Source organism: Barbus barbus, assembly GCF_936440315.1.
Source record: "Barbus barbus genome assembly, chromosome: 28".
NCBI lineage: Eukaryota > Metazoa > Chordata > Actinopteri > Cypriniformes > Cyprinidae > Barbus > Barbus barbus.
In genome coordinates this window covers 29,406,589-29,427,632 of record NC_136756.1, presented here as the reverse complement: position 1 = coordinate 29,427,632, position 21,044 = coordinate 29,406,589, and the positions used below count along the sequence as shown (strand labels likewise).

Sequence of the window (21,044 nt, the reverse complement as noted above, 5' to 3'; positions counted from 1 at the left end):
TCAGAAGTGGAAAAGTTAGAATAGCAGAAGTAATGTGAAGGGAAAGCGCTGGCGGAGGAGGCGAGGGGGTCAGACTCAATCCCGGGCCGCGTCCGGCGTAACGAGCGCTGACATTGAGACTCTCTGAAGATTTACGGAGAGAGAGAACGGTGCAAAAAAAATGGCTGGCATTAATTGTGGCTTTGCTTTTCGTTTCAAAGCATTCTTGGGCTGATCTGGTGTAATAGTAATTGGAAAAAGAAATGTTTTTAGTTTTTTTGTTTTTCGCCAGCCGTGTTTGGTCTGTGGTAATCAGGATCAGATTTACATGCTAAATTAATTACAGTGATGGTCCAGCGTTGAGGTGTTTATAGAGCTCATTGGAAATAACTTGCTGATTTTACACTAACCTGTCAAGAGTTTGGAATAATTGTGATTTTTTCGAAATAAGTCTCTTCTGCTCACCAAGGCTGCATTTATTCAGTCAAATATACAGTAAAAATTGTGAAATATTATTAGTATTTGAAATAGCTGTTTTCTATGTGAATATGTGTTAAACTGCTATTTATTTCTGTGATGCGCAGCTGAATTTTCAGCATCATTACTCCAGTCTTCAGTGTCCTTCAGAAATCATATTAATATACTGATTTACTGCTCAAGACACATTTCTGATTATTATCAATGTTGAAAACAGTTGTGCTGCACAATATTTTTGTGGAAACTGTGATGCATTTTATTTTTCAGGATTCACAGATGAATAGAAAGTTCAAAAGAACAGCATTTGTTTGAAATGGAAATCTTTTGTAACATTATAAATGTCTTTATTGCCACTTTTGATTAATTTAATGCATTCTTGCTGAATAAAAATATTATTATTTTTAGTAATTAAAAAAACTTTTGAATGGCAATGTATCACAAGTAATGATGCTGAAAATTCAGCCTTACATCACAAAAAAAAATCGCTTTTTACAAATTAATTTTTAATCAAATAGCCTTGGTGAGCAATAAGATATAAAAAAAAAAACATTAAAAAAATCAATTATTCCAAACTTTTGACCATGTGAAAATTCAGCTAAGAAATTAACAGGAAGAAATAACATTTTAAAATATAATCAAATAGAAAAAGATATTTTAATAATATTACTGTAATTTTGTAAGTAGAAGAGCACATTTAGAGGCATTTCAAACCTTAAACCATCAGTGTATATTTCCCTTCCCAGTAGCCAAATGTAAACATCGTGTCGCAACGATGCAGAAAAGTACAGTTGAAGGGAACCGTTTCATAAGATTGACATGACCGAACAATACTGTGTCGCACACATTCCAGTGAACGTGTTAAAGTGAAAGCCTAAACCGTGTCATTAGTTAGCAGCCTCTAATTAAGTCTCTTTGGTTTGTCCTTTTGTGCAGCGCAGATTTACCTGGCCATCTCAGATGAAGTGCACACATGGCTGTAGCTCGAGTTTGTTTTACACCTTACCAACCCTCAGTCGCCCAACTCCCTTCCACAGAGAGCACGTCTTTTGTGTTTGTGAACAAAGAGCGGCGGGATTCGGTTACTAGCCTGCGAGCTTAAGAAGCAACCGAACACAACGGCTACAAAGAAGCTTGTGGGAAATTCTTAATCTTCAGGTGAACACGACACCTGAGAAACAAATGCATGAGGGCATGTTTACGGCGACTCACGGATGGCGATAACACACACATCCCACATGCACTTTATTTCCAAATTGGCGTTTTGCTTGCTTTGATTTACTGTAATGGCTGATCAAACCATGCAATCTCCAGCCAAACCCAGACACTTCTGCCAGTAAAAGACATGCGTCCATCCAAAAATCAACTAGCAATAATAAAACAGTCTTTCTGGACAGAAACATAAATATTTCCATAAAGAGATGAGGTAATACTCTCGTAAAAATGTGTCTTGCTGCGTGAGCAATTAGCGGTGTAGAGAAAGCACTCCATCTGAGCAGACTTTACAATGCTTTTATGGCATGTATGAGCAGCTACAATGCAGTCATAAAGCATCTGATAGACGCATTAGTCCAGGAAACATATAAAGAGAATTTATGAGCGCTTTCTCGGTGAGAGCACCTTCAGAAGACACGGATCGCATCCCATCGGATCCACAACAGAGACAGGAGTAATTGATGTGTGTAGAGTCATCACCAAAACAACCTCAAAATATTGGTAACATGCAATTTTGATCCCATCAGGTTTCAGGTTTCTTATATCACTGGTGTTTTTTCTTGATAATATTGTGAAATCAGCATATCATGTTGCACAAACTGCATTGTAGTCGGCCTGGGCTATAAATGATATATTGAAATAAAGTTATAATATAAATAAATTAGGGATGTAACGGTATGAAAATTTCTAATCACGATTATAGTGACCAAAATTATCACGGTTATCAGTATTATCACGGTATTGTTAAAATGTGCTGGAGATGTTCAAAAAGTACCGAAACATAAATCACTTCACCAAGTTTCATACTTAAAAATCAACAAACAGCAAATAAAATGACTTTTTGTTTGCATAATCACCAAAACAATAACATTACCAGTGAGGTCTGGATTTTAAATGACAATTTGACTGACACCAGTTTAATAGCATGTTCAAATAAATAATGTAAATGTTCAAATAAAGCTTTGAAAAAGTTTAACATAAAGGTAGACCACACATTTCAGCCTTTAAAGAAAAGGGTTAAATTAAAATGATAATTAATAAATGATTATATGTATTTTATCTGCTCCATAAATAATCCTATATAGCATATCTGAATTGTTTAAATGTACATAAGTTTGTTTTTCATCAACCGGTTAAAATTTACAGCAGGTCATGCAAATTTGGTCAATTTTTTGGCCAGACAGAAACTGCACACAGGCTGAATGTAAATAAGTGTCTGTAAATCCACTCTCTGGCAGCAGGTGGCGCTTTATACGGAAAAGCTGAATTACAGCTGATTCCTGTGAACTCCGCGAACACTTCCTTTAGGTATTACATGGAGCGAAGATGAAAACAAAATGCCATCGAATTGTTTCTGAAGACAGTCAGATCCTTCAGAGGTACATTCATATGATTAATTCATTGATATATTAATTTGTATAATTCCCTTAGCACTCTTTTAAAACCTCCCAGCTTTTCCGCCCTATTTTCACTCAGAACGAAACTACTGTGCTGCTGTGCGCACGTGAGACTGTTACTGAAAACTCTGCTTTATGCTGGACAGTATTTATTTATCGCGAGTTGTTTAAATCACGGTAATCGAATACGGTTTTAATGATAATTAAAATATGAAACGGTAATACTAACCGCGGGGAATTTTATCATGATTTATCGTCAAACCGGTAATCGTTACATCCCTAAAATAAATATAGAAAAAAATGCCAATGATTCATGACAACCCGCCAAAATAAAAGTTTTATTTAACTTGAAGAAACTATGACAGAAATGTGTTACTGTTGTATACGAAGATGTACTTCTCAAAATAATAATAATAATAATAATATAATTTTTAAGGAATATCATACAACCAAGATATTTTTCATCCATGGTTTAATTTATATAGTTCTGTTGTGCAGCATCTTATATGACAAAAAATAAAAATGTAGTGTTTTTTTGGTTAATTAATTAATGCATTTTTTATTTGATTACATTTAAATAAATGTATAAACTTTTATAAAAATGAATGCATTTGTATTTATTAAGTTAACACAATTTATTTTTTATTTATAATGTATTTAGTCAATTATTAATTCATTAATTTATTTAGTCGTTTAATAAATAAATAAACACAAAATAAAAAAATAAATAAATGTGACCATTAATTGGCGTATTTAGTCATTTATTCATTACATAATTGAATGAATGAATGAATGAATAAATAAATAAATACATACCATTAACCGACTCCAGAAAACTATTTTTCAACAAAAAAACAATAACAAAAAAAATAAAAAGGCAATGTTTTGTTTATGTTTATATTCATTGTTTTTATATTACATTATAAAAATACAATTACATTATATATTACATTTTAAAATATCGATTGTTAAAGTTTCATTTTTGCACTTTTTGATGAGAAATTTGTATTCAATCAAAAAATAGAATCCAGAAAAAATGAAATGGAAGGCAGAGAATATAGTGAATGGATTGCATTGAGCCATAAATTAAAAGCTGACTTACTTTGTACTTTAATTGTGAACAAACAATTTATGTTTACATTCATTCTCAAGGTAAATAAATATTGTGATAAATATCAATATCGTATGATATTGTGATAATATTTGAACCCCAGGCTCTTGCAGCTCCAGGCACTCATGGCTGCGGTGTTAATTGAGTTCTCCGCTCGTTAAGGACTCACATACACAAGACGCTGTGGAAACGATCGTACCCTGCTGATAAAACCCACTGATAATTATTTTCTTGACTTCTTGTTATTTGCATCATTCACTCGCCTCATTATAGCTTGAGCCATCTTGTAATTAAAAAGATGTAACTGTCAATTATGAAAACAGTAATTGCATTCGCTGCCTGGCCGTTTCTCCTAATGAACTCTTTTTGGAGGGTTTGCTTTAAATGATTGTAAGTATCAGCACTTAAACGAGCTTTTATCAGCACAACGATCTGCACGTCATGCTGTATGAAGAGGGTAGTTTAGTTAGTTAATACATGGCACTTTTCTCTTCTAATAGCCTTATTTATATCATATTTCATTCTTTACTTTGTAGTGTTTGATTGATCTGAAAAAGAAAAAAATGCATTATTCATAATTTATTCAATTTGTCTTATTATTTGTTTTAGATGTTGTTTATATTACATGATTAGGGTTCAATTTTAATTATTTTTATTAAAAAGTATTACTTTTATATTTTATATATGAGATAATATTGTTTTCTTTTGTCTTATTCCTTGACAATAAATGTGGTTTGTAAAGTGTGTGCAGTTTTTACATTTTTATTGCAACTTGAACCAGAAACGTAACACAAATTAAAAAATAAAATGGCTCAAATATTTATTGATTTATTTTTAACAAATTCTGGCTTTATATTATATAGAGCTGCTTTATTTTATTTCAGGCTGTTTTTCCAGGACTGACCCAGATACTGTAAAATAAAGCTGGTTTATTTATTTATTTACAATCAAATGAGTAGTTATTGAGATTCTGAGGAAAAAACAAGATCATTACATTTTATTTATTTTTTTATTATTTTTATAAATTATGTTTTTATACATTATATAGTCACGTAATTACTAATTTAATTTTTTTTTTTATTACATCTGGATAATGATTTCATATCATATTTTTCGTACGCTTATATAAATCTCCTCATGGCTTTCCTTCATTCCTAGCATTCGTTGTGTTTTTTTCCCTAAATTTTTGACATATTACTACTTTAATTGAGAATTATATACATTTGTCCTTCAACCTTCTAGTTTATGGATTGGATGCTTTATAATAGATGTTTCAGTAGGTCTACATCATGTTTTAGTGTCCTTATTGTGTGGATAGGGGAGTAAACTCATTGCATGTGTGTGGATAAATCTGTTTTCATGAAGGTTGAGCTGTGGTTGATGTCTGCTGTAGTTTGGTGATCTGGAAGCAGGTTTTTGGGTGTATTTGTTGGATGGTGGCGGGCCATGGCGTGCTGTGGCGTCTCGCGTGTGGGTCGACTCCGTCACGTGGCTTTGCGTTCGAGTTTTTCCCTGATGGCTTTTTGCACGCAATGCTGGAGCTCTGACCGACCAACCAGCGGCTCCTGAAGCGCCGTCCAAAGACGTGAAGCACAAATGAGCCAATGAGGAAAGACGAGCTGCATCGCTATGCGTTGCTAGGCACAGAGAGGAAATGCTTTGTTAAGTCTGACTTGTGTCGCCTTGATCTAGCACTTACCAGAGTGAATATGATCTGGGTCATGTTGTAGTGAGAGACGACGCGCTTCAAAGAGCACTTTCTCTTTAATGAGATTATTAGTTTGGGGCTTTCCTTCACGTGGCTCTTTTTACTCGCCAAAAAGTGCGGCCGTTTTCTGCCAGATCCTTTTTGCACATAGGAAAAAAATTCACTGTTTGTGTGAAAAAGAGACATTTGTGTGTATTTGTTTTAGAAATCATGACCGCAATTCATCTAGAAAAAGATTTTAAAGAGCAAATTCAGTCTGAAAAGCATCTACTGAAAGATGTTGAATTAAGCCGTGCAAATTGCAAAGTCTATTTACACTACTTACAGGTTATATTCACTAACTTCATCCACCATTGCTCTGATATATTATCTTCAGTACTAATATCACATTACATTTATGCATTTGTCATTTAAACATGCATGAACAGCATCAGTATTTGCATGCTGTTTGTTTCTATTTATACTTCATGCAAACACTATTTATACCCTTATATTTTTTCACTTATTGCTTAGTTATTTTTTTTTTTTTAGATATAATTGTAGTACATTTTTGTGGGTCTGTTGTTGTTATTATTATGATTTTTTTTATTTAAAAACAATTTCACATGTTTGTAACAATTATTAAAAATAGTAATTATTAAATGTGTAAATGTTTTATATTAATAACATTAATAATAGTAATATTAATAATAACATATATTATTAGTATTCATTATTATTGTAATTATTAAAAATATTAAATTACTACCATAGTAGTATATTTTATATATTATAGTAATATACTATAATAGTCTATATTTATAATATTAAAAAACAATATTTTTGATAGAAGATTTTGAAGTGTGTGGATAAAAAATGCTTATAAAAATAAAATAAGGAAATTAACTAATGTAAATACAATTATTGACATTTTTCAAATAAATTCTGGCTTTATTTTAGAGCTGCTTTATTTATTTCATGCTATTTCCTGGAATACTCACCCAGAAAAACCTGTAAAATAGAGCTGGCAGAAGGTCAGTATATTTACACGTTGCACTTAGTGTAAAGAGCTGCTGGCACATTTTCACAGGTTCGTTTGTGCTGTTTCCTGATTTGCATAATTCCTGTGTGTTCAAACTCAGGCTGTGTGCAAATAAACAGCGCTATCAGCGGAAGCGATTCATTCTCACCCAGTTCTCCTGAGGGTTTGCTGATCATAGGCCGAGGTGGGAAGGTTTGAGCGTCCCGGGAAACGCTCTTTTCACCTGCGCTGAGAAACCAGTCTGCAGAATTAAAGCACAGCACATTGATTTTTTCCCTCTCTCTTTCCCTTTTTTAATATCCTGGTGCCATTACCTGACTCAGAAAATGGCCAATCAATATCACATCTGCATTGTGATAAAAGCGCAGAGAAAGGGTCGTGCAGAAGGCTTTCCTCTCGCGGCGTCACTGTATATAACACACAGAGATTGAGAAAGCAACTCTGATTGCATTTCCAGACGATGTTGTCTTTAATTAAAGTGAGATCAGACACAGACGTGGAGACAGTGAGACGTTTGCCTTTTCTTGTTTCAGAACTTTTAACATTTTAAGTGTTTGTATTTCTAATGTTTGTATTTCTGAGACCAGCAGGTTCAATCTAAAATTTATACTGCACTGTAATATATGATTTTTCAAAGTTGTAAATACAATTATCTATATGCTAATGTAATATACGTACATGCATTAAATGTCTGTATACGGAATATAATGTCATATAAAGTGAAATCATAAATGAAAACTATTAGTTCAAGTTTCAATCTTGATATTCTGCACTGTAAAAAAATATTCTTCAAAGTAAATAAGACCCAAATGTGATATAGGTACATATTAACTTTTCATGTATAAAATATATTGTCATACTAAGAAAAAATGCATATGAAACCTATTAGAAATTGGAACGATTTCATATATTAACATATCTGGCCCATACAAATATGTACTTGTAATTCATTTTGGGACATAAAGTATATGTGATGTACATTTATATCCATCCCAAAACCTGTGAATACATGTGTGTGTGTGTGTGTGTGTAATACACAAATATACCTGTACACACATACGTACTGTATATAGCTGACATATAGATTACAGATTTTATATGTTTTAAACTTATATCTTCATCTACACAGTGAATGTTCATATGTGAAAATTATATATCGCTTTATAGGTAACGTCACTCTTGATATGGGGCAAATGTGGCAAATTTAAACAAATAGTAGAGCCTCCATGTGTTAGATGCATTTAGGCAGATTTAACATTTTTTCTGAATCGGCAATGAATGAATTAATGTGTTTTTGGCTTGACTTGTGTAAATCGCTGTCTTAAACATGTTTGCATGGATGAAAAGAGTTTCTCTCTCTCTTTTTATTGTCTGGAAGCACAATAGATGTGGAATGTGCTCAGATTGAGTCTCTGCTCTTCATGTTGGGCTCTCTGTCACACACACACGATTCTTTTGTTAAAGTCAACCCGTCTGAACGCTCTGATCCAAACCAAACAGCTCACGATGAGTCCTGCTGACTCAGGACGTCCACAACAGACCACACTAACTGAAATCAGTCTCCCGTTACAGCAGAGCACACTGAGTGCATGATATGATAGATATTATTGTTATTAAAGTCAACGTGAAAACATATGTAGGGCGTGAATTGATTTTATCATGAGGAGCTTATTGGATGATGAATAGTGGGTGTCTCGGAGCTGAATGTGAGTTCATATTACATTAACGTTAACAGCATTACATTACGTCTCTATAAGACTTTAGAAAGGCTGAAAATAATTAGGATTTCCTGTTGACTTCAACATTACACTGAAAAACGGGAAACGCTTGGGTTTGGTAATGTTTGTTAATGTTGTCTTCTGCTCACCAAGACTGAATTTATTTCATTAAAATACAGTAAAATTGTGAAAAATTATTACAATTTAAAATCGCTGTTTTCTATGGAAGCCTGTTTCCGCCACTGAATAAAAATAAAAAAGGTTTTGCAACTTTTTATCTCACAATTGTAACATTATAAATGTGTTTTCTGTGACTGTTGATGAGAGTAAAGGCTTGTCTGGCGTGGGTTTTATCAGGGTGTGGTCCGTCTGAGGCTGTTTTTACTTCCCCTCTCTCTCAGATTAGACCCCATCTGCTGGATGGCGTGGCGTTTTGCCCGTGTCCTGCCCATGAGATCTCTTGTAGTGTTTTAAAGGCTTGTCATTACGGAAATCCCCCCTTTTTTCCCCCGCTGTGAGTAATTATCTCAGAGAGAGGGCCACATTAGTGCCCCGTTGGGCTCACGGGGGGTGAGTGTCTGTCGTTCACGTCTCTCAAATCTTCTTTCAAGGTCAGTGTTTGTCCAGGGATCATCCCTACAGTACACACACACACTTTCCTTGCTGCTCTTTGTTGTCTTGAGTGTAAAAGTGCAGCTATGCTTCGTGTCAATAAAAGGGTTTTTACATCAAAATTACACCAAAATAGACTTTTAATTCATGCAAATGTTACTGTAATTAATTTGATGGCTCTCAGCTATACTTTATGGAGCACCTTTCTGTAGTAAATTAATGATGCTAACCTGTATAACGGACCAGTTTTTTATACATATATATAGTTCATATCATAAACTCCATCATAGATATGAATGCGCTGTAAAAAAAAAAAAAGACGTTTTTAGGAGGGTAAACAAAAAAAGTGCTTAATTTAGTGAAATCTGAATTAACTAGTATTATTCAACTCAAAAATAAGATTTAATATGACTGAATGTGAATATATATATATATATATATATATATATATATATATAAATTACAGTACGTTTGCATAACTTAAACACCTTAAAAATAAAGCTTTTTGATCATTTTATTTTTAAATAAAATTGTATGTATGAATTATATTCAATATATAAAAAAATGTGATATATATATATATATATATATATATATAACTGTATGTTTGCATAACTTAAATGGCTTAAAATAATATTTGTAAATATTTGAATTTTATGTACAATGTATATTCTATTCTATGAATTCCAAAAAAAAAAAATATATGAATAATAATATAAAAAAAATAAAAAAAAAAAATATATATATATATATATATATATATAACACACACACCCACCCACATGTGTATATATATATATATATATATATATATATATATTGCTTTTTGATAATGTTTAGAATTCTATTTTATCAAATTATGTATATTAATTTGTATAATATAAAAATAGCAAATTACATTTTATATATATGTATATATATATATATATATATATATATATGTACATATACTGTAGTAATCTACTGTATTATATTAATATCTGTCTAGAAGGAAAAAGAAAAGACAAATATTAAAAATAAATTTAAAAGACCTAAAGTCTGTTTACACTGTACAAAGTGAACTTTTTACAAAACTACTAATTCAGATGATCACAAGATAATTTGAGTACTTGACTGTGTGTCTGTCGAACAGTGAGAGTTGCAGTGGTTTCATGTGTGAATACAGCTGCTCTTCAGCACTGATCTGTTGAATCTCGTGTTGAATCCTCTCAGTGACACAGGACTGTGTTCATCTCTGCTGAAGGACCGTCATCTCTCACTTACTGGAACAACCTTGAGTCTCAGCGGTCAGGCTGTGTTTGTTGAGGACAGAGAGATAGAAGGGATTTTATGCCCTGATATTTTGGCGGCTGGAAAACCCATGAATTATTTTTGGCTGATTCACTGACGGAGCAAACGCAGGCCAGAAATCTGACTTTACTGTAAAAATGTTGTCAAAATTCAAAAATTTTTATGCCATACGGTTATCTGGTGATGCCGATAATCTTAAGATGCTTCAGTATCGGTCTGGTTTATTAGTGTCTGGTTTACTGCAGAAAACTGCCTGTCAGTGTGGTTTTGGATGGAGGTTAAAGTGTGTGTTGTCTGCTGTTTCGGCCCACAGCTGTGAGTCCGTCCGGTCAGCAGATGGGCAAATACAGCAGGGCAGACCTCATCTGGACTCTAGTTCTGGTCCAGCTGGATCTGGTTCTGACTGAACGTGAGGAGTGCAGTGCTTTGCATTTTTTAGTAAACTTACCAAGTTTAACTATTCTCATGCTGTAAATTGAATGCATATTCTCAAAAATTAAACAAAAATAAAATAAAGATAAAGAAGATAATAAATATAATTTTTTTTTTATTTATACAATGAATGTCAGTGTGGTATGAAAACAACTTTTATTGTATAAGGATTTTCAACAAATACTAAAATAATAATATCTATCGCAATTGTTCACATAAATTCATATTAGAATGTTAAATTAAGTGATTTTAGTGTTTTTTCATCTAGATGAATAAAAAACCATGATTCATCTTCAAATTAATTTATTTCCTTAACACGCATAACATTTAAAAAAAAGTTCTTTAGAATTAGTATAAAGTATCAATCTTTAGTATTTAGTATAAAGTATTTCTTTTTTTTTGTTTTTGTAAATAATTAGGTATTATTTATATTTATTTTAATTCTATAATTTTTAGAACAAAAATGAGATAATTATTTACAAAAACTAAAAAAAAATTTTTTTTAATATTTTGTTTCTAAACACTTTAATTACTGACAACAAAATGTTATGCATGTTAAGGAAATGAATTAATTTTAAAATTTAAGACATTTTTTAAAGCTATGGCCAGTTCACCTAGATGAAAAAACACTAAAATCACTTTATTAAAAAGTTCAATATAAAAAAAATGTAATGTTTGAACATTTGCAAAAGAGATTAATTTTTGTATTTGAAAAATCTCAAGTTTGCTTGTCGAAAATCCTTATACATTATTGACCCATGAACAAAAAATTGTGCAAAACAAAACATATTTTGAAAAATGTTTACTAAATGATCATTAAATAATGGTGCAAATACCAGTAATTTGACGAGCGCAAACGTTAGTAAATCGCATTGCAGTACATCTGGCCCTCAGTGTTTATTTTGTTGTTGTTTGTTCTTTTTTCATATAATGAAAGTCAATAAGATCTGAAAAACAACTTTCATTGTGTGAACAAAAAACAAACGAACAAACCCTGAAACATTTTTCTAAATATCTTGTTTTTGTATTGCACAGAAGACAAAGTCAAACAGGTTTGGTGAATAAATAATGACAGAATTTTCTTTTTTTTTTAATGTACACTCAATAAAAATTTAAATTTAGTTTGATACATATTTTTGCATAAAATGTCAAAAAATATATTCAGTTATATGGATATAAAATGTTATATATTTATATCTCAGGGTTACATGTGCATTTAGATTTTTCTTCAGATGTTAATGCTAAATGCACTGTCAGCCTTTGCCAGTTGCATGAATGTAAGGTGCTTTGTGAATGTAAATGAGTGATTCAGTCTATAGTCCTGGTTCTGTTGCTGTCAGTCAGCGAAGCATCCTAATGCACGTCACTACAGTGAAAGGGTCAAAGGTTGCAGCGAACCCAACGAGCCACATCGTGTGCAATTACCTGATGTGAGCTGGTGTAATTGTAACCCGAGTCCCGCCTCGGTCCGGACTGTCAGTCAAACAGGAGGAATCCTGCAGCTTTTAACCCGATGAAGCTGCTGTGTTTTACACCCACGCACCGACGGAAGGGATAGTTCACACAAAAATGAAGATTTACTGACCCTCAGGCCATCCGAGACTCTTTTTCTTCAGTAGAACAGTAAAGAGGATTTTTAGTTGAAACCATGCTCCTTGGTGATTCATAAAATGCAAGTCAATGGCTGCCGTCACTTTAAGAGTCAAAAAAGCATATACAGGCAACGCAAAATTAATATCCATCGCTCCTGACGATAAACTGAGCTCTTATGAAGAAACTGAACATTATTTACAACATTATAAACAGAGTGATGTCCAGTTCACGAACAAATCAATGTTTTGAACTGGTTCTTTTTGGTGAACTAGTTGAACCAGTTCACCAAATCGAACTGAATCGTCTGAACCAATTCAGTTCACGGTTCGAGCAGCACAGATCTATAAGTTACTCAATCAAAACTCACTTTTAGAGGCTTGACAGTCACTTTGACTGAAAATGAGCCAACATAGTGGAGTATATGATTGCATAATTACATAAACGAACAGGTGAATCGAACTGTCCAAAAGAATCAGTTCAAAGAGAAGAATCAGATTTCCTGGTTTGCCTGAGGCTCTGGATTACAGATAATAATGATGTAAATAATGTTCAGTTTCTTGAACAGACCGATCATTTCGCTTCATAAGACCTCAATATATTATCAAGAGCCACGGGTATTAATTGTGTGTTCCTTCATATGTTTTTTTGACTCTTAAGTGCCGTTAACCTCATTTTATGAATCACCAAGGACCACGGTTGCAGCTAAAAAAAATCTTCTTTGCTGTTCTACGGAAGAAAAAGAGTCATCTACATCTCGGATGGCCTGAGGATGAGGAATTTAAAAGCACATTTTCATTTTTTGGGTGAACTATCTCTTTAATAGATGGCTTGTCGATGTGCATCACAGTAAGTCGTAAGGTCAAGGGTCAGGTTAATAAATCAGGGTTTTATAACCAGGACTGAGCCATCTTATAAATGATACAACATGAATTATTTTGGAGCATTTTTAACAGTCCCCTTGCAATACTCTGGGTCACAGTATGCAAATGCAGCAAATCTGCTGTTTTATGTGGGCAGAATATTAAAACATCCTTTTGTTTTATGTTTAGTTGCACCACACATCATCAAATTCAGTTCCTCGTAAGTATCTGTGCATCATAGGTTATGGATTATGTTTGTACCTCCTAGAATATGGTTCATTAATACCTTCATTTTCATCAAGAAAAGGTCACAAGTGTGTTTCTCCAGACATTTATAGAGTGGAGAATAGACAGAACTTTGAGTTATTTGGCCTGTAGAAGCGGATCACATGCACCCAGCGACCTGAAGCGTACAGTGAACTATTAGCAGGCGTTATTGTAGTGGCTTCTGCACTAAATAGGAGCTTTATTTGTCTTGAATAGTTGATTGTTCTGTGTGATGTGGTATTTTAGCAGAATAATCTTAAGCGTGAATCAGAGCGCGTCTTCTCAATGCTTCAAGCCTTGATGGCCATGATAGATTGTTTCCTCGTGATGCTGTTTTGTCTAGCACAAGATTCTTAAAAAAGACAATAAGTGCCATAAATTAAAGCAAGGCTAAAATGAGTATGTGCGTGAAAATGTGTTTCAGATCAGGCTGCTTGTGAGTCATTAATTGTTCGTCACCCTGAATGTAGCTTTATTGCACAGATGTTGCTGTTGTGATGAGTGATGTTTCATTTTGTTTTTGGAGTGAGATCCCTTTGGAGAAGTAAGAGTATAGAGCTATAAAACGAATGCAGTAAGCAAAATAATCATGATTATCCACTTCATAAATAATAATCATGACATAATACATTTAATGAATAAATAATCATTGATTACCCATTTTACAATTGTCATGCAGCTCTGAAAACACAAGATTATTTATGAAATATTTGCTAAAAGAGCTGAACTTTGTTCATAATACATATAATGCACATGCAAATGAATGTGTGATTTGGATTGCAACGTTCAGTGTCCATATAAACAAACTTTCAGTATCTGAAATCAGATTGCAGTCATTCTTATTGACAGAAATCAGTGCATGTAAAAAAAAAAAAGAAAGAAAAAAGTATTGTTGATGATCTTTTCTTATACTCTTAAAGTAATGTTTGTTTACAGGGAATTAGACTTTCAGGAAAAAAAGGTATAAAAGCTGTAACTGGAGCGTTAATCTTTCAAAAGGTACTAATATGTAGACTACCATTTAGTTGCTAATATGCATGCATTAGGTACTAAAATTTACATTTTAGACACTTAAGTGGAACATTGAAGTATTTATATGTAAATAAGGTACAAAAGTTTACCCTTTGAAAAAGTAATGTCCCAGTAAGAGCTTTTGTACCTATTTGTCTGAGAGTGTTGGACAAACATCTGAGAGTTTTGGTCTCACAGCTGTGTAGAATAGAGATCTCGTGTGATTTTTCTCTCTTATGTTCACCAGCATTTCTAAATCTGTCCCAGCCAATCAGCAGCGCTGTGTTTCTCCAGCTGTCCAATCACAGGTCATGTGTCTAAATCCCCCACTAATGAGTCACGAGGCTGTTTTCCAGCCACCCTTTTGCCCCCGTGTGATAGGACCCAGTAGTTTTCGACACGCTTTCATGGGAAACGCTCTCTTGGAATCCAGACGAGCTTTCTTTGGCGCTGTTTGGTTTTGGGGAATCTATCATTTGCGGGGTGTGAATGTCTGCCGCTGGTGTCGCTCTGGAGTGAAACATCATAGAGTCTCTGAGTATTAATACGAGCCACAGATGGATTGAAGTGCTAGTCGGGCTTTAGGGGAAGATTATTGTGCTTGGCTGAAGAAAGCTGCATTTAAGTCATGGATTTAGCACACTTTGACATGGTGAAGTTGTCAAATAGCACAATAATTAATTCAGGTTTTTTTTTTTTCCATGATGGTTTGTCTGAAGCTATAGCATTTTCCATTATTGTCACAGGACTAGGAATACCTGCAATTTGCAGGAAAATTGTACCATTTCATATCTGCAATTATTGAAATGGAAGCATGAAGGCAGAGATGATGCTTTCAAGCTTCGGGCTGCATTTGCAATTTCTGTTAAAGGTCTGAAGTAATCGATGGCGAATGCATCCTTTAGAGGCCGGACACGATGTCTGTCTGTACGGCAGTGGAAAATAGAAAAACAAAAGGAAAAATAAGGAAAAGCACCACGTGAAGTGCAGTGGGTCATTAATAATATTACGAGCGGATGCTTTTGTCCCGCTGCGCTCTGTTTGCTGTTATTAAGTGCTGAATATTGTGCCGGATTCCATTTAGTTTCAGATTTTACAGCTCAGGGCGAAGCGATGATTATAAAACAAATATTACTCGTGCTCTGTGGCTCAAGCTTGTGAGAAACACACAAATAAAAAACTTTATACAGTAGAAACTTTTATTGCAAACACAATAAAGGATAAAATGCGCTGCCGTTCTAGTCCACTGCCTCTTTGAGCTTTATTTCTTATCTGCATTCTTCAGCAAGACTTCATCGACACTTGTAAAACGGCTCAGTTTTCATCGTTTCGCTCTTTTTCTCAGAGGAGTCATATATTAGGAGAAAGCCACTTTCCTGACGGCGGAAGACGGAGCGAGGGTCGGATCTTAATCCGATGCCATCTGGAAAAACGCTGAGCCCTCGGCCCGCTGGCACGGAGGTTGCGTCCCTTATGTAAACGGAACAAATTCCTTTTCACACTAATGGCGTATCGCATTAATGCCCGTGGAGGTTTGTACACAAGGTCAGGCTAAAGGGCCACTGGAGGCCAAGACTTATTTCACGTCCCTTAAGAAATGAGAATAAACGCCATTGTGCTTTGGCATGTTAAAGATGTTTTTGTCTCCTTCAGAAGCAACAGTAGTTCTCTTTATGAGCTCAATATTGGAAAATGATGTAAAAACTCAAGGTGTGGCAACATCTCGTCTACACTTTCAATGTAGATCTCAAGCACAACAGTTAACAAAACTATTTATTCAGTGTTTTTGAGCCTAATTCAGACAAGCATGACACTTGCACAGTAATTGCATTTTTTTCTTTTAGTTCCTGTTGCTAGAAGTAATGCAGTAGAAGTAAAAAGTAAAAGTATAGCGTGACACACCAGAACTTAAACATTTCTACTCAGCTGCCTAGTTTGAACAGAGAGATATTTATTAAGTCTCAGGAATTGCTTCACTATTTTATTTTTGTATTATTTTATTTTATTTCATATTTTTCTATTCTAGTAATGTATTGTAGTTCCACTCAGGCCTGGAAGCCTTACAGAAAAGTATTTCTGATGTGTCACATAATGCCATGGTACTTATTTATTATAAAAGCAGCTTTTTTCCCCCATTTGGGTGGTTGTTTCTTTCTTCCCGAAGTTCTTGTAATAGTTCTTGCTCTGCTGTGGTTCTGAATCTCCATTAATCTCTGGAATGCAAACGTTTACAGTCACAGACTAAAGGAAACAGAACCGCTCATATTTCCCAGCGCAGTGTCATTCCCCGCAGGGTTCTGTCTCCGTCAAGTATTTCAAAGCCTCTCTTCTTTAGTAGAGCGGTCTGTCTATCACACCAGCTCTATGAAACCCACCGTACCAACTGAGAGACCCCCGTGATTCCCGGCTCCAGGCCAAATAACAAATGCCCCATGAAGGAAAAATGGGCTTCAAAGTGGCCAGTGGTCCATTTGAGGAGGGACACCAGGCCAGCAGCTCACAGTGGAATCTTCTTTTAAGGGGATGAAGCAGATCTGTTTTGCGAATAACAAAGCAAGATAATTAAACCCTCTTTGTGCTCTTGCGGCCTCAAAAGAGTCTCTCTGGAGACCGTCGACTGGAACCGCCATGCTGGATTTGGGCGTTTTTTGTGCCATTGCGTCTGATTGGCTGCCAGTGTCAAATGCCTCCGATCATACAGATGTGCATTTCGAGGGTATGTTTACATGACAATGATTGTATTAAAACAGAAAGTTTTCTCCTTTGCATTTTTGAAAAGTTTTGCGAACAATGTTGTCAAAACAAGCCCCGTTCAGATGGATCTGCAAAAATAACTAAAAACGCTGCATTATGCATCAGTAGTTGGCGATGTTACTTCGTAAAGAAGCACTGAGCCCCTGCGCACATACACATTCCTATAAAGCGAACACGTAATACACATGTGACGATAACGGTATTGTTTTCAAAAGCTTGCACTTTGACAACTTTTTAGGCTTGAACAGCCAAAACAAAAAAAGCTGTCTGTTTTTAGTTGAAAATGGTTTGTCCTTTTTTTTTTGTGTACAGATGACAGTGTTGTCAAAAGGATCTCCATTCACACGGATTCTCAATAATGACTGAAAACGCTGCATTATGCATGCCAGGCCACTAGTTGGTGATGTGACTTTGTAAAGAAACACTGCACATGTATATGACGTCACCGTTTTCACAAATTCGTGTTTTTGTAGTTTACATAGCCGTATTGTTTTAAAAAACTTGCACTTTGAAACCCATTTTTAAAAGTTTGCATTTTCATGCTTGTGTAAATGAACGGACAAAATGCATAAAATGTTTGCCATATTTAGTTGAAAATAGTTTTTCTTTTATGTTTTTGAAAAGTTTGTGTACAGAAGACAATGTTGTCCAAACGATCTATTGGATATGTGAAAATAACTAAAAGCACTGCATTATGTATGCCAGGCCACTAGTTGGCGATGTTACTTTGTAAAGAAACACTATGCACTTGTGCACACATTCTTATAGACTGAACACATAATATGCATACAAATGAGGTCAAAGTTTTTGTAGTTTACACAGAGATAATAATGGTATTGTTTTCAAAAACATACACTTTCAAACCCGTTTAAAAAAGTTTGTGTTTTCAGGCTTATATCAGTGAATGGCCAAATTGCATAAAAAGTTTATTGTTTTTAGGCGAAAATGTTTTTCCTTTATGTTTTTGAAAAGTTTTGTGTACAGACGACAACATTGTCAAGACGATCCAATTCACGTGGATTTGCGGAAATGACTAAAAACTCTGCATTATGCATGTCAGGCCACTAGTTGGCGATGTTGCTTTGTATATAAACACTACACATCTGCACACATATGCATTCCTATAGAGTGAACACGCAATATGCATGTGCATGATGTCACTGTTTTCACAAATCTGTGTTTTTATAGTTTACACGGAAACGATAACAGTATCGTTTTGAAAAACTTGCACTTTGAAACCTGTTTTCAAAAGGCTCTCAAAGCACCGTTGTTGTGTAAATGAACGGCCAAAATGCATGAAAGTTTTCCGTTTTTAGTTGAAAACAGTCGTGTAAAAAAAACCCTGAGTGTTGAAAATGGATTCTAATCACTTCTTTGAACTTTTTTATAGACTGAAGTTTGAAGTCAGCCAGAAATGCATCACGTAAAGCGAGTAAATGCTGTTTCTTGTAGGCTTTATTTGTTTGAATAACTCTTTGTGCTGTCAGCATCACCAGCGTTCAATTAGATGCTTGTGGATTTTGTAGAAGGCTGTCGATGGATGTGGATTTTACAGTCATAAATCATAGAGTCACTGTAGAATAAATTAATGACAACTTGGCTAGACACTAGGCTTTGGCTGAAATCTGCTCCGTTTACAAAGAAAAGCTCCGTTTTGGAAACACATTAATTAGCCCTTGCACAAATGCGTGACAGTTACCCAGAAGACACTGCTCACTTTCGCTTCATAATTGATTCGGTGGCCATGCCAGAACTGGTTTTCATCAAGCCAGCGGCCTGAGCCCTCAGTCTCAAGCTTTTATGCTGAAAACGACAATGTGCGCTAATTGTTTGATGTTAAGTACGCACCATCAGTCAGGGCTAATTATGGCTTGGTCATAGCGCATACTCCTGGGTCCAATAAACTCCAACAACATTATTTGGGAAATGGAAGAGAAAAAATCGGCCAGGCTCACAGACAGTCCCGCTGTTACGGCAGTAATTCAATTATCACCTGTCTTTGGTAATGGCTAGTTAACACAAATATTACTCTGTATATTTGGCTGAATGAGATTAATGAGTCGTGGGGAGCTGGTCACGGGTCCATAGGGTGCACACGCTGCTGACTTTTACAGGAGAAACGGTTAAAGAGAGGGAAATCTATTTCCTACAACCACACACATGTATTTTATACATCTGCTCCTGCACATGTGCACGATTCCAGGCTGTTCTTTTGAATTATTAGGCTTTAAAACAATATTACAGGCGCGTCAGTGCTGTTCTGAATGTCATCATGCTGCAGCTGATCATGTGACTGATATTTAGTGTGCTTTTGCTTGTATTCAACAACAGTTCAATATGCAAGTTAATATTGAGTAAAGTACATTTTAAACACAGTATTGCCAATTACTTTCTATTCATGCTTTGCCAGTTAACATATTTCCAAACAAAGCCACAGCAGAATTTAATATTGTGCTTTTCCGACACGGTAAGTGCAATCCACAATGAATTAGTGTTGTTGAATGAATCAGTTGAGTAAATCATTCAATGACTTGTTTATAAAAACAGCCGTTTGTTTTGCTCATGAGTGAATCAACATTGTTGAATGAATTGGTCGAGTAAATGATTCAATGACTCATTCACAAAGACAGCCGTTTGTTTAGTTCACAAATGAATCAGTGATGTTGAACAAATCAGTTGAGTAAATGATTCAATGACTCATTCATAAAGACTCATGAATGAATCTCTGCTTATTATTGAATCAATTGAGTAAATGATTCAATGACTTGTTTATAAAGACTCATGAATGAATCTCTGCTTTTTATTGAATCAATTGAGTAAATGATTCAATGACTTGTTTATAAAGACATTCATTTGTTTGAATTGTCTTTGTTTGTTTGTCTGAATGAGTCTGTTTTGAACAGATTGTTTAATGGATGATTCAGTGATTCGCTCATAAGAGCAATTTGAAGACACCTACTGGTTAAGTGATAAAAAGAGCAACACTAGTACACAGATGTAGGTTTTCTTTTTGACAAGGCAATACAAGTTTCTTTATATAGCATATTTAATACAAAATGGCAATTTTAAAATAATCATAAATAATTATAACTGATGCAAAAGAAAAAAAAAAACATGTAGTTTACTTCTTTGATTAATGATCTAAATTTGACCTTGAACCACCGTAGGTTTTTCAGATCATGATTTTGCATGCAGTTTGTCTTGTAAATATATGCATTAAACAGTCGGTAAAACATGTCCCACCATCAGCAGCCCTCATTTTATTCAGCATAGGGTCGTTTGTGATGTAGAGTTATATATGGAGATCAAAGTCTCATGTAAATGGGCAGTTGTTCTCCGTCTGCGCTCGGCTGGATGTCGCTGGAATCGTGAATGAACGTTCAGGCTGAGTCTGAGGTCAAAGGTCAGGTTGTTGCAGCAGCTGCTGGTTTCTCATTGAATATGCAGACGGATGATCTGCACAGAGGACACCAAATATCACCGTCTCCCCTGACATTATGCCACACCGCTCTGTTTTCATACTTTAAGTTTGTAATTATTCATCGGCGATAGTTAGCCGGTAATGAGAGACGTTTCTCCAGTGCTTCCTCCTATGTGTGACC

At 34.7% G+C, this 21,044-nt stretch overlaps 2 protein-coding genes across 3 annotated transcripts in view; one reads left to right on the top strand and one right to left on the bottom strand.

Moving 5' to 3' along the window:
- efna5b (ephrin-A5b) overlaps positions 1 to 21,044 on the top strand; it is a 115,578-nt gene that overhangs the window by 10,774 nt on the left and 83,760 nt on the right. The window lies entirely within an intron of this gene.
- LOC306848635 (synaptic plasticity regulator PANTS-like) overlaps positions 2,456 to 21,044 on the bottom strand; it is an 806,624-nt gene continuing 788,035 nt past the window's right edge. Inside the window, exon 4 of the transcript XR_013782264.1 lies at positions 2,456 to 3,344. The gene's annotated coding sequence lies outside the window, so the exon portion shown is untranslated. The remainder of the gene's footprint in view (positions 3,345 to 21,044) is intronic.